Below are 17,548 nucleotides of genomic sequence, written 5' to 3'. Positions count from 1 at the left end.
CTTTATCTGCTGTGTGTTTTTCTGTCTTCTCATTTTGCTTATCTTACTGTGTTTGGGGTCTCCTTTTTGCAGGCTGCAGGTTCGTAGTTCCTCCTGTTTTTGATGTCTGTCTCCAGTGGCTAAGGTTGGTTCAGTGGGTTGTGTAGGCTTCCTGGTGGAGGGGACTAGTGCCTGTGTTGTGGTGGATGAGGCTGGATCTTGTCTCTCTAGTGGGCAGGTTCACGTCTGGTGGTGTGTTTGGGGGTGTCTGTGGCCTTATTATGATTTTAGGCAGCCTCTCTGCTAATGGGTGAGGTTGTGTTCCTGTTTTGCTAGTTGTTTGGCATAGGTTTTCCAGCACTGTGGCTTGCTGGTCGTTGAGTGAAGCTGGGTGCTGGTGTTAAGGTGGAGGTCTCTGGGAGATTTTCGCCGTTTCGCCTGAATTTGGCTCTCCTACCTCAGAGGCAGAGCCCTGCCTCCTGGCTGGAGCACCAAAAGCTTTTCATCCACACGGCTCAGGATAAAAGGGAGAAAAAGTAGAGGGAATTAGTAGAAGTATGAGGAAAGAAAGAAGGAAAGGAGGGTAGGAAGGAAGGAAGAAAGAAAGAAAGAAGCAAAGAAGGAAAGAAGGAAAGAAGGAAAGAAAGGAGGGAGGGAGGAAGGAAGGAAGGAGGGAAAGAAGGAAAAAAGACAGAGAGAAAGAAGATACAGTAAAAATAAAATAAAGTATAATAAAGTTATTGAATTAAAAAATTCTTATTTAGGAAAAAAAAAAGGGACGGAAAGAACCTTAGGACAAATGTTGGCAGCAAAGCTATACAGACAAAATCTTACACAGAAGCATACACATACACCCTCACTAAAAGAGGTAAATGGGGAAAAATCCTAAATCTTGCTGTCAGAGACCACCTCCTCAATTTGGGATGATTCGTTGTCTAAAGAAGGGAAGGAAGGAAGGAAAGAAAGAAAGAAAGAACGAAGGTAAAGTATAATAACGTTATTAAAATTAATTATTAAGAAAAAAAAAAAAACATGGACGGATAGAACCCTAGGACAAATGGTGGAAGCAAGACTATACAGACAAGATCTCACACAGAAGCATACACATACACATTCACAAAAAGAGGAAAGGGGAAAAAATCATAGATCTTGCTCCTAAAGTCCACTTCCTTAATTTGGGATGATTGGTTGTCTATTCAGGTATTCCACAGATGCAGGGTATATCAAGTTGATTGTGGAGCTTTAATCCGCTGCTTCTGAGGCTGCTGGGAGAGATTTCCCTTTCTCTTCTTTGTTCTCACAGCTCTCAGGGCTAAGCTTTGGATTTGGCCCTGCCACTGCGTGTAGATCGCTGGAGGGCGTCTGTTTTTTGCTCAGACAGGATGGGGTTAAAAGAGCCGCTGATTGGGGGCTCTGGCGCACTCAGGCCGGCGGGGACGGAGGGGCACAGAGTGCGGGGCGGGCCTGCGGTGGCAAAGGCCGGCGTGACTTTGCACCAGCCTGAGGCGCGCTGTGCGCTGTCCCGGGGAAGTTGTCCCTGGATCCCGGGAACCTGGCAGTGGCGGGCTGCACAGGCTCCGCGGAAGAGGGGTGTGGAGAGTGACCTGTGCTCGCACACAGGCCCCTCGGTGGCGGCAGCAGCAGCCTTAACGTCTCCCGCCCGCCTCTGGGGTCCGCGCTTTTAGCCGCGGCTTGCGCCCGTCTCTGGATTCCGCGCTTTCAGCCACGGCTCGCGCCTGTCTCTGGGGTCCGCGCTTTCAGCTGCGGCTCGCGCCCGTCTCTGGAGTTCCTTTAAGCAGCGTTCTTAAACCCCTCTCCTCACGCCCCAGGAAACAAAGAGGGAAGGAAAAGTCTCCTGCCTCTTCGGCAGGTGCAGGCTTTTCCCCGGACTCCCTCCCGGCTAGCTGTGGTGCACTAACCCCTTCAGGCTATGTTCAAGCCGCCAAACCCAGTCCTCTCCCTGCGCTCCGGCCTCAGCTCGCAGCCCCGCCCGCCCCGGCGGGTGAGCAGACAAGCCTCTTGGGCTGGTTAGTGCCGGTCGGCACCGATCCTCTGTGCGGGAATCTCCCCGCTTTGCCCTCCGCATCCGTTGCTGTGCAGTCCTCCGCAGCTTCGAAGCTCCCCCCTCCGCCTCCCGCAGTCTTCGCCCGCGAAGGGGCTTCCTAGTGTGTGGTAACTTTTCCTCCTTCACAGCTCCCTCCCACTGGTGCAGGTGCCGTCCCTATCCTTTTGTCTCTGTTTTTTCTTTTGCCCTACCCATGTACGTGGGGAGTTTCTTGCCTTTTGGGAGGTCTGAGGTCTTCTGCCAGCCTTCAGTAGGTGTTCTGTAGGAGTTGTTCCACGTGTATATGTATTTCTGGTGTATCTGTGGGGAGGAAGGTGATCTCCGCGTCTTACTCTTCCGCCATCTTCCCCCACTCCAGAGAAACATTATTATATTGACTGTCTGAATACAAATTTCTCGAAACTTCTTCTTAAGTAGGCCTTGCAGCTAACGCCTCCGTAAAGCGTTCACATTTGGAAAAGAGATGCTCTGTGTCCATGTGCTCTGTAAGCACTCATACGAGAGCTAGAGCTCTAGGTTCTTATGCGTGTAAGTGGGGAACTGCAGTGTTTAAATAATGACTTTTGCCAACAGCAGAAACCAATCCATGTCCAATTATGTGGGAACTAAGTAACTGGCTTTTGGCTGAGCCGATTGAGTACATTATGGTTTTAAATATCATCTCGATGTATCAATGTTCATCCAGAGTTCTCAGAGACTAGAAAACCCGTGTACATACTTACATGAAGACAGACACAGACGTAGAGAAAGGACATGTGGACACAGCGGGGGGAGAGGAGGGTGGGATGAATTGGGAGTTTAGGATTGACATACGTATGCTACCATGCGTAAAATAGATAGCTGGCGGGAACATGCTCTAAAGCACAGGGAGCCTAGCTCCGTGCTCTGTGATGACCTAGATGGGTAAGATGGGATGGGGCTGGGAGGGAGGTCCAAGAGGGAGGGGATATATGTATACATAGATCTCATTCACTTCATTGTACAGCAGAAACTAACACAACATTGTAAAGTAACTATATGCCAATTAAAAAAAAAAAAAAAGACACCTGAAAGGGATCCTACAGCAAGGATCAATACTGTTGTTGTTGTCATTTGCTATACATTATCTGGTTCTTCACCTTGGATCAGATTTCCAGAACACACTCCCTTGTCTTTGCTTCTCTGGGCATAACTGATGGGACCATTTGTGGTATAAGAACAGGAAAGGCTTTCTAAATGACAGCAATTAATGCAACAATAAAGAAGCTGAATTCTGCATATTTAAGGTGATTATTTTTTCTTCTACAGTGGCTCTCACTGTCCTCTGGCCAGCCTCAGAGATGTTGTCAGTGGCTACTTGGCGATGGCACAGCCCAAGGTAAGATGCTGAGCTGTCCTGATGGATTCCATGTGCTGAATGTGATATTAGAACAGCAACTAGCAACTGTCCTCATTAATTATAAGAAATGAATCTTAGGCTAACACCACTAATTAGAAAAAAAATAATTGCTTGGGTCAAAAAATAGTCATTTGGCAGGGTATCAATTATCTCTGTTGGTTTGTGTGTAAGTCCTGCCTAGAGGCATGTAAACACACTAAATTGCCTTTTTAGACTCTTCAAGCTTTTATGATTTTTTAATAACTAATATATAATTGGACAGTTTGATAAGTTTGAAAAACAACTGATTTACTTTGAAATCATGTAAGAAATGATTTTTTTTTCTTTTTTTACAGGAAAAGTGACTCTTCCAAGAAACACACCAGAGTAGAAAGCTCATCTATAAAAGCACACATTCTTTTCCCTCACCTCAGATTCCCAAAATGCAAACATATGGCCTGAACTGTACACTCACACATGTGCTTTCATACTGATGAATATTGTTGACCAGATGGCAGATTGAGCTACAGCCTATCCCTCTATCTCTGATCCTTAAAATAGGGATTTTGCCTATGCCCAGTTTGTATTACCTGTGATATCTAAAATCCATCTTTCTATCTCTCTATTCATCCATCTGTATATCCTTCTTTCTAAGTATCTATCCATCCACCTACCTACTAAATATCCATCTAGCTGTAACTAAAAATAATAAGTAGATGAATACACAATGAAAATATAAAGATCACATGTCCTTCATAATATAATAAAAAAGTATTCTGCTTAGTTTTTTTATTTCAAGAAATGTGTTTACCTTATGACATTCAGAGAATCATGGATTCATAGAGTCAGAAAGCCCTCTGTGATCATGAGAATGAGAACAGAGAAGCTAGGAGAAGTGAAAGAACTTACCCAAACTCACATGGCTTCTTAAAGATCTGCTGGAACTCAAGTGCCTTTTAACTTGACTATTCTGCTTGTATTTATTTCAATGGTGCATCACTCACCAGAGGAATTTAAACTTATTGAAACATCACTCTTCCAGGATAAGAGAAGGACCTTTGTTCTATTTTAACATGGTTTGCATGGCGTGAAGCAGCATGGATTTACCTAAGGAAGGTTTCATATTGTTCCAGATGATTGTGGTCCCAACAAGATGGCCAGAGGAAGCAAAAGAAGGGAGCAAAAGAAGTTTTGATGTTAATGGAGCTCACAGTGTGTATGGGGCTGGGGGGAGGTTGGAGTTAGTGCTGATGGACAGAGGTGATCTTGTCTACTTCAGTAGACAAGTGCTGCTCACTTCTGCCAAGACTCTATTCATGAAGGTTAGAGAAACCAGAACTCTCTTCAGGTTTCATCTGCTAAGATGGTCTTCCTTTGCAACAACAGAAAATTGTTTCTTCTATAATGAGGCCCCTCATTCACCATTCTTTTATTTCTGTTTCTATTTCATAATATTCAAAGATTAGGAGTGATATCATCTCATTAATTCGTTGCTGGCAAGAACAAATGCTCTGAGATGTATAATGATGACAACTCTGGCATGAATCTTTGGCAGAATCTGAGGGATTTTGTCTGTAATTCAAAAGTATCTGTCCCTGTGAAAATCCTTCAGAGAGTAAGCCACCAAATTATCTCTAACTACTTTTATTATGTTGAACAATCGTCTACCCAGAGCAGTGCATATTGTATTACAAAGGACATAGAAATGGCTATGGCCAGATGGTATTTTGAGTGTTCTGGATAGCATTATTGTACAGAACATAAGAGAGAGAGATGTTTTAACTGCCCCATGGCATCCCTAACATGGCCAGGGCTGCTCAGTGGGGAGAGATGGCTTAGTGAAAACTCTTTCAAACATTGATGATCTTATTCCAAAATATAAATTCTGTCAGATCACTCCTCTGTGATGATCATTGTTCATAGAAGGATACATGTGCATCAAAAAAACAGGGTCTGGGCAGCTCTCTGAACCAATTTATTAAAATACAAAAGATTGATTCTATAAGCTGACAGTTCAGAAATAATTTTTTACTCAACCAACAGGAGTCGTCTCCAAATAGATAGCTAAGACTTAACCACCTCATTCCACCATTGTGTGTGTCACCAAGCATACAATTGGCAATGACATTCCAGGGTTTTGTCATGGCTGAGCTAACAGCAGGATAAGCCCAGTTAGTGATCCTAAAACTCTAATCATAAATGAATGCAGTAAAACACCTACAATTGTAAATAAGAATAAAATGTCTCTGAGCTTCATATTAAATTATAGAATGTGTTCTTCATAATTAAAACCCCAGATATTTTCTTCCATTCAACTTCACACAAACTGAATAAAAGCAGTGTTAAATAGCTTTATGAACAACTGGGAGGATGCTAAAGACACAGGTAATTTCTTAGGTATTTAAGATCCAAGCTGGGGCATATACCCTGAGAAAACCATAATTCAAAAAGAGTCATGTACCAAAATGTTCACTGCAGTTCTATTTACAATAGCCAGGAGATGGAAACAACCTAAGTGTTCATCATCAGATGAATGGATAAAGAAGATGTGGCACATATATACAATGGAATATTACTCAGCCATAAAAAGAAACAAAATTGAGTTATTTGTAGTGAGGTGGATGGACCTAGAGTCTGTCATAGAGAGTGAAGTAAGTCAGAAAGAGAAAAACAAATACAGTATGCTAACACATATATATGGAATCTAAGAAAAAAAAAAAGGTCATGAAGAACCTAGGGGTAAGAGAGGAATAAAGACACAGACCTACTAGAGAATGGACTTGAGGATATGGGGAGGGGGAAGGGTAAGCTGTGACAAAGTGAGAGAGGGGCATGGACATATACACACTACCAAACGTAAAATAGATAGCTAGTGGGAAGCAGCCGTATAGCACAGGGAGATCAGCTCAGTGCTTTGTTAGCACCTAGAGGGGTGGGATAGCGAGGGTGGGAGGGAAGGAGATGCAAGAGGGAAGAGATATGGGAACATATGTATATGTATAACTGATTCACTTTGTTATAAAGCAGAAACTAACACACCATTGTAAAGCAATTATACTCCAATAAAGATGTTAAAAAAAAGAGATCCAAGCTGGTTATTGAATTAAACTGTAAGAGTGCACAGAAGCAAAGAAGCTACAGAACTTACGTATCAACATCACTTTATTCCATCCTCCTGTTTCAGAGGTTACAATAAAGTCTGTTTTTAATGTTAATGTGTAAAAATTTTCTTCCTAAGAAGTATTTCCACATTTTGTATTATTCTTTACCCATAAAAATTCCTTTTTTTTTTCATTTAAAGGTTTCTTGTATGTCACAATAACAAGAGTTCTGGGTAAATTTTGTTGGAAGATATGTAATTAAATCGACCCCTCCGCATGGACAATTCATTTGCTTAGCCAATAAGTATTTATAAAGTTTCTCTTTGTTGTGGCTTTCAAGAGATGTGGGGAAATAAAAGAAATACAAGAAGTGTAAGATATAGCAGCACCCTGGGGAGGCTTCAAGCCTAACTTAGAATGTATGGCATGGAAAAAGTGAAGTAATTGTGATCCAAGTATACAATAATCTTGATAAGAAAAATGTAAATAGAACCATAATGGGCGGGTCCTTGTTTTCTCTCCATTCTGTTGTTTGCCTGTATTCCCAGGGCAGTTACATCCCCAAAAAGGTATTGTCACCCCATTAGCTTCCATTCAGGTTCCCTTATTTTAATATTTGACTTGAAAAAAAGAACCCATGAAACTATCAATGGGCAATGTGGTTGACACACGCATTGGAGGGATTCAAAAACACCTCACTCTCTCTTGCCAGGTAAATGGTCTCCATTCGCTGGTCTTCTGAAATGATTCTCTTTTCTGTTTTGGAAAGAGTGGTTGAAATCACATTCATGTTTACATATTGCTGTGAACTCCTCCGGCTTTTAGCAATACTTCTTGACCCTTCTAATGAGTTCAGAAAAACTTATTTCATTGAGTGCCTGACTTACAGAAAATGGTGACGCTTGCTTTTTAAAATCTGTTCCTAAATAGTTTTCCTGTCTCTTCCACCAGGTTCCTGATTCTGAATGTTTCCCATGCTGCCTTCCACTGGCACAAAATGAGAACAAGGGAACAAAATATCCTGGGTTTCTACAGCCATTGGCAGTGCCAGTGTTTCCAAACCTGTTTGCCATGCCTCTCATGACCGCCAGGTGGAAATAATGACTGTGCAGTTCATAATCAAAGAATACAAGTTCCACAGCCCCCCTGAACACACCCCAAATCTTGTATTTCTGGCCTTGTAGAGCAGGCATATATTTTTTTAATCTGTTATTATGGCTTGCGTGAGTAACTTGTCAATATTTACATTTATTTTTTGACACTTGGAGAACTGAAATGACAAATTCTACTACAGCTGCATCTTTTATATTTCAACTGTTTGTAGGAAGTATTTTCTATATGGACCTCACATGTCATAATAATGAAATGTTTATCTTTTACTGAGTGAATGATTTATTGCTAAGAAGGAAGCAATTCATACACAACAAAGAAAATGAGGGCTGACTTGCCTTATAAATGTTAGATGACTCATTATTATCTTTTTGTTTGCGCCTTAAACTTTTCTCCTATCACTAAAGAATATGGGTTCTGTAGGCCTCATTATTATGGAGGTAATTATTTTAAAGGGAATTTTTATTTGTTTGGGAGGCAGCATGCCCAGGTAAAAGTAAATGGAAAAGCTCAACAGATTAATGATTTGTGCATGCATAAGGGAAGCTTTTGGCATAGCCCTGGGATTTACACTTCATCATGGAATAGCAGGGTACTAGGACTCCCCAGCACTTTGGAAATGGTGTCTTTTCCTTGGGGGGCAGGCACCTACATGCCCTTGGCCCTGGCGGGTGTTGGTGATTACCTGGAGACATCTAAGTGATGCCTACAGGGCTGTGGCTACAAGAACTTTGGGGCTTTCTGGCTGTCAGTTCACTGAGAGAGAGGGGTCCCACCCTCAGACCTGGGTTTACAGAATCAGGCTGGGCGAGGGAGACTCTGAGCACAGTTGGTGTCCACCATGCTGATCCTTCTCTGGCCTGGCTACCCAGTGACCCATTTAGAGGTGTCATGCAGAGGTAGGGCTACAGGTAATACCTCAAAGATCCATTATCCCAAAAGCAAATGATGACATGAGACCCAAGCAGGTCCCTTTGGTAACCTACTGTCATTCCCATATGACGAGGGTAGGTATGTGATCTTATTCTTTCCCTCTAGCTGCAGAAAGACACTCTGTCAAGCTGAAGGACCAGGGTGAGAGCCACAGCAGTGAGACAGCCTATATCTGCCTGAGGGTGAGGGTACCTGGCTCTCAGGGTCGAGGACAGCTGAGCCATCAGGGTGGTGACAGGCAGATGCCACACAGAGAGCTGGCCAGACTGAGGAGTATGTGTGCATAGCCCTTGGGGCCTCCCAGAAATGTATGGGGTGAGTTTCGTTCCTGTACCACCAAGAAGAGGCAGGAGCTACAAGAATGTGTGACCACAGGACCTTTTGTGTCCCAGGTAAAGCTGGGGATCTCAGGTAGCTCTTGCTGAGCCACTATGATCCAGGGTGAGCCAGATGTGGCCAGCTTGCGCTTTCCAGGCTCTGCAACAAGAAAAGCCAGGGCACTTCATGAAGTAAAAGTACAGGGTGAAATGTGTGGTCAGTTTTCCACATGGCAGATGAGATATGGGTGTGCACAGGGAAGCTTTCTGCTTGTGAATATGGCAAGGTTAGGATCAGGAACCAATTGCTTTTTTAGAGTTTAGACAGATTTTAATACAGGGGAGATAGGTCCATGGTAGTCAGTATAAAGCACGGGAAATTTTGTTTAGACATCGTTAAGCACTTCGTGGCTAGAAGGATGCAAGGCATGGGAACTGGTATAGTCACTAGTGGATGTAAAAGTTGGAGCGACCAAGATAGCTCTCAACAACTCCCACCAGCTATGTCTCCTCGCCCACACCAATGTCTTTTAATCAATCACCAGACACGACTGGATGGGATTTGTGGTTAGTTTGAATCCACACAACTTGAGACTTTCTGCACATTTTTACAAATTCCACAATGATCACTTTTAATAGGAGCTAGTTTTTGTATAGTGCTTTACCAGTTATGTAATGTCTCCAGATCAGTTGTCTGTCCTACAGGGTATGGGATGTGGCATGCTCCCAGGATCTGCTGAGAAATGGACTCTGTTGGGAAATCTCAAGTCACAAAACCAGCCACCAAACCCAGCATTCTGGACTCCAGATCTTTTGTCTGGGGCTCCACCTCCAAAAACAGCTTACATCAGAGCTCCAAAGAGTAACCGAGCGCTCGTCACCTTTCACAAGGGCTCAAAAGTTGTGAAAAGGCTGAACAAAGAAATACTTAGAAAAAAGCATCAAGAACAATTCCCTTAAGAACAATTATTGGGGGTGGGGGAGGGAAGGACTGGGAGTGTGGGATTAGCAGATGCAAACTATTATATAGGATGGATAATCAACAAGGCCCTACTGTATAGCAGAGGGAACTATATTCAATATCCCGTGATAAACCATAGTGGAAAAGAATATGAAAAAAGAATGTCTCTATGTGTATAACTGAGTCCCTTTGCTGTAGAGCAGAGATTGGCACAGGATTGTAAATCAACTACACTTCAATAAAAAAGAATAAAATTTTAAAAAAAGAAAGCAAAAATGAACAAGTATTACTCTCCAGCAATAAAAATAGGTTTTAAAAAGGCTCATTACAATAATAATATTTGATCCAAAGAGAATATAGCTGGTTGTTTCCATACATTTTCATGTGCAATTTTCTTCTATCTTCAGCTTATTTTCTATCGACAATTTCTATTTTGGAATCTATGCTCATCTGTGTTCTCTCCATTCTGAATTTTTGCCATGCTTATTATTTCTCCTCTGTCCTCAGATTCCAGACGATAGAGCACTATTTTCATAATTTTTCAGGTATAGAGTCCCAGATTCCACACAAGAAAGCAAGCACCCCAGGGATGGGAACCTCTCACACTACCCAGAATGTAGAAAAGTCCAGAGTAAGCACTTTGAGATACTCACCAACTTTCCCCTGCTTTCTTGGAATAAAAGGAATTCACCTCTAGTTAACATGTGTTCCACAAACTCTCTCTCTGGAAGGTTCTGCCCTTAAAATATTCTCTGTGCTATACAGCAGTTTCCCACTAGCTATATATTTTACACAAGGTAGTGTATACATATATATATGTCAATCCCAGTCTCCCAATTCACCCACCCCCGACACAGGGAGCTCAGCTCAGTGCTCTATGGTGACCTAGATGGGTGGGATGGTGGGAGGGTGGGAGGGAAGGAGGTCCAAGAGGGAGGAAATATAAGTATACTTATAGCTGATTCACTTCTTTGTACAGCAGACACTAACACAACACTATAAAGCAACTATACCCCAATTTAAAATAAATAAATAAACATTCCCTCGATGTACCTGCACTAACTAGTGTGCTGTTTCTCACCTGCATTTGAAGACTTACGTTTTAAAACTCCAGCCTCTTGTAATGACAGGAAATTTAGAAGCCTGTAACAGCAGTAGCAGTTTTTGTGAAACTATTTGCTTAGCAGACTTTAGCAGAATTAGGTACTGCTGAAATAGTGTGGGACCTCGTTCTCCATGCACCGTTCAACAGGATAAGAGGTGATGCTTGGAGCACAATTCAGCCTGGGCTGAGAAAATTAGGACAATGTGGTCTTCTGCGATGGGGTGGCAGGCCATCCTTGGGTAAATAGTGAGAATATGAGTGGGGGATTTATACAAACCTGGCCAAAAGGGAGAACATGCAGATGCATTCCAATTAGAGCCTTGGGTCTGCATGGAAATCTGAGGCCTCTTTCTCCACCAAGATTCTCCCCAAGATTCTTTGCCACTTGTCATGCCTGCTTTGGGGTCCGGAGCAGTTCTGCAGCATGGGACCAATCACTGCCTCAGGAATCTTACTGCACCTATGGTCTCTGAGGCTGACGAATCCAAGGAAACAGCCCAAACGGCCTTGCGCGCAGACTCAACAGACTCAGTGCTGACCTGTGTCCACCGCTGGCCTGTCTACCAATCAGAAACATCTGCTGATTTGACAAAAGGCATTGGACCAGGTGGTTGGTGTTTCTAGGCACAAGCGCACATGTGCCACTTCTTCAACAAAACTGTTTGAACTGGCAGGGTATGCCCATCACCAGTACCTAGTGGATGGGGGAGGTGTTAGCCATGCTTCCCTGCGTTCAGTGAAGGCAGAGGGCTGCCAGAGAATGTTTCACAGTTTGTGTGTGGGGGAGGGCTACTGGGAATTGCTCTTTTGCAGGTCATGCATTTTCAGAAGGCCCACAGTGCCTGCCTGCTTACCTATGCAGCTACAACAGTGGTCTTAGTGATTGGCATCCACGCTTTCTTAAACTCTAGCATCCTTTGAGATGCAAAACTGCTTACTATCTTTTGAATATGAGCAGATTATTTTCAAAGCTGCATATCATATCTTTTGGTATCTCTTGATTTGCCTTAGAGTTCATCTTGATGAATAATTCCTTAGAGGGGGAAGCAAAGAAGTAAAACAATATTTGCAGAGTTAAACTCTGTAAAATGCCTCATCATGCTCATGGGAGAAATCTGTAGGTTTAAATTGTGCAAATGAGTTTAATTCCTGTTTAAAGGGCTTCCATTTAAATCCTCTCCTTATCCCTAAAGCAAGCTAAAATTACCAAAGACATTTGGGGAATTTGAAATGTAAAATCCTTCTTAAAAAGAATTCCTGAGTTTCACAGACAGAGAGAGAGGAAAATACAGACAGGAATTCATACTTTTGAATACTGTATGTACAGAAATATTGTTTTCTATGTGTTTGCCTCAAATGAGATGCCTTGGACTTCAGGATTTCACAACTGAGAAAATTAGTATAGAATCAAGAGGACAAGCTTGACAGGCATTTAGAGCACTTCACCAGAATTTCACTTTTAATGATACAACTGCAAATGAGTGTAGGTTTGTAATTAGGAAGCAGAACAGATGGCGAAGACTTTGTTTAAAGTGTTCATTAAGGTAACCTACACTGCCAAGTTCCTGTTCCTGCTACATGGCTGCTGCTCAGTTGAAATGTGTTGAGCTGAGATGAGATGCAGGAAGATCACCGCAGTAGGGAACATAGCACCACTGTTTCCCCGTTGTCTGCCAATTTCCAGACGTGTGCAGAGTGGAGCCTAAAAATGGTTATGGAATATCTGAAACTACAGAGCATCCGTGTCATATATGAACAGTCTTTTAGCACTGTGTCAAGAAATGCAGCTTCCTGGGCTATGGGCTGGAAGCAGCATCACCTAGGGACCCACTGTACCCCCTCTGTGGTGTCCCCACTTCTGAGGGTGGGCTGGATTGAATGGTGGGCTTCTAACAAATATGGTGGACAGAAGTGATGGGGTGTCACTTCTGAGATTAAGCTGCGAGAATGCTGGCTTCCACCTTGGGCACCATCTCTCACTTTCTTGGAGGGAAGCCAGCTGCCAGGCTGCAAGCTGCTCTATGGAGAGGTCCAGGTGCGAGGAATCAGTGCCTCTGGCCGACGGCCAGGACTGAGGCCACCAACAGCCATGTGAGAGTGTTTGGATGTAGATCTTCTCCCAGCTGAACCTCGACTACTGTCTCTTGAGAGACCTTGAGACAGAGGCACCCAACTAAGGTGCATCCAGATCCTTGGCTCATGGACACTGTGGGGTAATGGGATAATAAATGCTGTTTTGAGTACTGGGCAATTTGTTATGCAGCAATAGATAACAAAGAGGCAGGAGCTCAGAAATCTAAGGCTTATTTCCAAGTATTCAATGGGCAAGTTGCCCACTCGTTCTTTTATTGTTTTCTCATTTTATGTAATTATGGCCAAGCAGTGGGTTCCTGGAATCCCAATGAGAGCATAGAAGGAAAGACCTTGTCAAAATATTCAATAGTAATATATTTGGTTGAACTTTTACACATAATTAAAATGTCAAATTGATCCTCCAGAAAAGTAAAACAGACTGGTTATATTTAGAATAGGTTGCCAGGGATCACGTGTCTTCATTTCTCTATGGCTGTAGGTGGAGAAATGTGCAGACAGAAGCTTAACATCATGTCTGTGAAGACAGGCCTGAGTGTGTATGTGGGTGCACGCATGCACTGGATTAGGGAGAATGCACTGGATTGCTCCCTTGGTCTTGTGTTATATAATTTATATGAGTCACGATTGTCTTCCAGCATCCACTTTTCTACAGACAGTACCGCATTTTTAGAGGAAAAGAAAAATGAAACTCACATGGGTTCCCTCCTGTCTAAACGGAGGCTCCTCTTGGGACCATTTCCCTCTCTTGTTCCCTTTTATTTCAGCCTCTAAATTTTGGGGTCCTGTAGGGCTCTTTCCTTAGAATTCTTCTCCATGTATTTTCTCTTCAGGTGACCTTGTGTTATCCCAATCCTTAATTACTGCAGAAACTGCAGACTCTCAAATGCTTATATTCTGTCCTGAGCTCCAGACTCATGTATTCTGACATCACCACTTGGACATCTAAAGGAAATATTCCAGTTACAATGTCCAGAACAAAACTCCTGATTTTTCCTGCCAGTGTTCCCTCAGTTTCCCACTGTAGTCAATGATACGCTCATTTATCAAGTTGTTCAGGCGAATATCTGAGGGACAGCTTTGACGCCTGAAGCCCCACATCCAAGCCATCAGCATGTTTGGCTGGCTTTATCTTAAAGGCAAATACCAAATATGACCCTTACTTACCACTTGCACTGCACCGAAGCAAGGCTAGCCCACCAACACCTTATGTTTGCACGAATGCACTGTCTTAGGCTAATAAGAGTCTTAGGCTGTTAATCATACAGTAGCCAGAGTGATAGGTTAAAACCATATATTAGCTTGTGTCATTTTTTCTTTCAAAACCCTCCAATATCTTCCTATCACATTTAGAACAGAAGCAAAGATGTTTCAATAGCTTTATCAGTCTAATTTCAACTAATAAAAGTTGGCTCAGACAACGGGATAACTGAAGAGGATGTAATGAGGAAACCAGGGCGTGGACAGGGAAATAACTAGTTGTGGTGAGTCAGCCTCTTGGGTTAACCAGCAAAGGGCTGAGAGAGAGAGGAGGCATTGCAATGTGATTATTTCAGTTTGGCCCCGAGCCAAACTGACTATATGTTCAACTATAAAACAGGAAGCAGGGACAAGGTTATGATTGGAACCTAGTCCAGATATGCATTTCTTGTGGGTCGTTCTTTCCCATTTCCTTCTATAATAAAGCACAGTAGGTTTCACATTTGGAAGTTGAAGAATTTGTAAACTTGAACCCTCATGATGAAACCTTCCTATTACCCAGATCTCGTAGCAAACTGGGTCTCTCTGGGGAGAGGAGCGGTTCCTCATCCACCCATCTCTGATTCCTTGGGTAGCTCAGCATCTGCCACTCTTTGAATTTGGATTTGTACATGACCCATATACACTCTGTGCGGGTGCAATGGACATAAACTTGACAGATGTAGTTGATGGTCAAGGGACTGAGTTCCTGAGGGTTGTACCTAAAAATCACTTAGTTAAATGATGATCAACCAGGACAGCTGATATATTTTTGCCACAGAGACCTGCTCATGTTCAACCAAAGTAATCTGGATTTAATTTCCTGTGGGGTGGAAATAGCAAATGACAACCAGAAATTTAACCCAAACACTGCTGAGTTTGGACACTGAATCTAAAACATTGGCAAAACTCGGAGTTTTCCAGCTAGGTCATTAAGCTCAAATAACAGCAACCATAACAGTCAGTGAAGGAAGAAAGATGTATCACTATCTGGTGCCAGATGCCTCGACGTAACTGTGTCTAGTAAGAAACACAGATACATAACTCAGGAGGAGACGAGTAACCCTGGGTGCTGTTTACTCTCCAGCCCTGCCATGTCCACTCTCCACCTGGCATTCCTGCCCTTGTCTGCCCAGCTTTCATCCCAGGCAGCTTTCCCCTGTGCCAACCATCACTTGGGTCCCAGACCAGGGTCCAGGTTGGATTCAGCCAGCAGGAGGAGGAGCACAGGTACGAAGAGAGAGAGCCAGTGTTTCTTCCCTGCTTCCTCATCATTCAGTTGTACATCTCAGGTGACCATCTGTTTGTCCATCTGTGACAACGACTCTCCTGGGTGGTCCTTCCCTGTGGTCTTTCCTCTAGGACCTGGGGTCATTCTGGACTCCAGGAGCACCCTTTCCTCTAAAGTAGTGATAGCTCTCTGGTATCACTTGTGTCCAGCACCTCAGCATTTGTTCTCTTAACCCTTCCCATGCTTCATACAGTCCCTTCATTAGAGACTCCTTCTCATATAAATTTCCTTTCCAGCTGGCACCCTCGCTAATATGCATTGGTAGCTCACACACACACTTACTTTGTACTGAATTAAATATTCTGAAGAAGGAAATTTCCCAAAGAACATAATAATCAATTTAAATTTATGCTATATGAAATATATAAGATTTGAATTCTGTTCTATAAATATCTCATTTTCCTTTTTCCTCCAGTATTTGAATGTTAGAAATGAAATATAATCAGAGTCACTTTTATCAAAAATACTTTCTTTTTCTTCCTTTTCAAAAGGAGGCTTTTTATTCACTCATTCTTGGTTTGAACTACAGGATTCAGGAAACTTGGCATTCCTGAGGGAATCCTTTTGTTCCCTGTATTATTTGGGGGTAAACAATTAGATAAAGGTATGTTAAATAGTAGTTTCTCCTGTACTTAGGATTTTGTTGCTATTATCTCATTAGTACTTGGTTTGATGGGGTCTGTTTATCACAGAATGATAAATACCAGTTATTTATGCACATGGAGGAGGTTTTTTTAATGTGAGTATGTGTGTGTAAGAGAAACAGACAGAGACACTACATGTCTCTACTCCAACATCTGCTGAGTCATTATTCTCCCATTTTCATTTCCTGTCATTTCCAAATCACTAGACCTATAACGACAGGCGGGTTGCCTATCTGAGAGTCTGTTCACAGTGAAAGTAGAGTCAGTGTTTCTGGAGGTCTGATTATTAGAAAATGTAAGCAGAGCAATGTGTGAGTGAAGAGAGAACTGGCACGGAGACAGAGAGAGAAAAAAATATCTATATATTAAAGAGAAAACAGAGTGAGGAAGAAGAGAAGAGAAGGGGGCTCCGTGTGAGTAATTCTGCACACCTGCTCTCTGGGGGGCAGTTAGGAGGTGAGAACACAGAGAAGTGGTGAGGATACAGAAGTTTGCCAATAGCATCAGGTACTTGAAAAGAGTTACCAGGCTGCAGTCCAAGCTCTTAGTTGATACTATAGACAGGGTATTTGTAGATTTGAGAACAGGGATTATAAACATCCTGCCAGAGACCTACATTTCCACCTTGAAGTCAGAGAAGGCAAGACCTTCAACTAAGAGAGAGAGCGGGGGAGTGGTTGAAATGTCTCTTAAGATTTCTTTACCAGAAAGAGAAAAACAAATATCATATAATATTGCTTCTATGTGGAATCTAGAAAAATGATACAGATGAACTTATTTGCAAAGCAGAAATAGAGTCACAGATGTAGAGAACAAACATACGGATACTAAGCAGGGGAGGGGGTGGGATGAATTGGGAGATTGGGATAGACATATATGCACTACTATGTATAAAATAGATAATTAATGAGAACATACTGTATAGATCAGGGAACTCTACTGAAGGATCTGTGGTGACCTAAATGGGAAGGAAATCCAAAAAAGAGTGGATATATATATACGTATAGCTGATTCACTTTGCTGCACAGCAGAAACTAACAATATTGTAAAGCAACTATACTCCAATAATTTCTTTTAAAGACTCCTTTAATTGACAAATTCTCCCTTCATATCTTTTTGTTAGTTTCCTCTCAATTTATTAGTTAAAGAAAAGGACGTTTGTCCTATAGAGTTTCCCAGAGTCTGGATTTTGTTGACTGAAACCTGTGGTGTCATTTAGCAGGGGCTCTTGCCCATTGGTAAATGGAGCTAGAGGTTTGATCAAGTTCAAGTTTGCCCCCCACAAGATCGCCTCAAAGGTGTCTATGTTCTTCAATCTGAATTGTCTGGTTGTCTTTCATCTTGTGGTGTGGGCA

This window comes from Leucopleurus acutus, assembly GCF_964270905.1.
Source record: "Leucopleurus acutus genome assembly, chromosome: 3".
Classification (NCBI taxonomy): domain Eukaryota; kingdom Metazoa; phylum Chordata; class Mammalia; order Artiodactyla; family Delphinidae; genus Leucopleurus; species Leucopleurus acutus.
This window is presented reverse-complemented; position numbering follows the sequence as displayed.